Consider the following 739-nt stretch of genomic DNA (forward strand, 5'->3'; position numbering starts at 1 on the left):
TTCAAAATAGCTCAAATGTTCTCAAAATAAGATTTCCTCCGTCTGTAGAAGCCACGGTCGGCAAACTCCAGACCTGAGGACTCGGCCCACAGCTAAGTTACCGTGGAAGACCGCCACCTTCAGTTAAGTACAACCGTAAAGAGACGAGCGGGAAAATAGAGCGGGAGAGAGCTCAGGTCTGAGCGCGTTTGTGTGTGTGTGTGTGTGTGTCAGCGGGATCCTGGAGGTGACGAGCACAAAGCTCCGGCTCAGGTACGGCCGCGTACGCTGCATAATTACAGGATTTGGAGGATTATTATACTGTAAGTGCTTTCATGGCGACAGCTGGGGGGGGTGGGGGGGGAGGGGTTTCCTCCCTGTGACTCATAATCTGGGAGAATAAAACAAAGACCCCCAGAGCGCTGCTTAATCATTTCTTAGCATACCTGCACACGGCTGCGAACTCACACAGATTTGTCAAATTAAACTGAATTATCGTATCGGCTGTGAATCGCTCCGGTTCCAAACACGTTCCCTCTGAAAATGGGTCAGGGGCTGAAGACCCTCCTGTGTTCGTGGGGCTGCAGCTCTTTAGCGGCAGGTTCTTTATCGCAGCCCGGCCAGCTCTGGATCACAGCCTCTCCTTCCACGGTTCAGATTGACGAGGCCGCGGTTCTACTGCGTTATCGCTGCAGCGGCCGCGGCTCCGGACGAACACCGAGGCTCAGGAGCTTCATTTCCATTCCTGTGATACAAACAA

This window comes from Cynoglossus semilaevis, chromosome 11 (assembly GCF_000523025.1).
Source record: "Cynoglossus semilaevis isolate Cse_v1.0 chromosome 11, Cse_v1.0, whole genome shotgun sequence".
NCBI lineage: Eukaryota > Metazoa > Chordata > Actinopteri > Pleuronectiformes > Cynoglossidae > Cynoglossus > Cynoglossus semilaevis.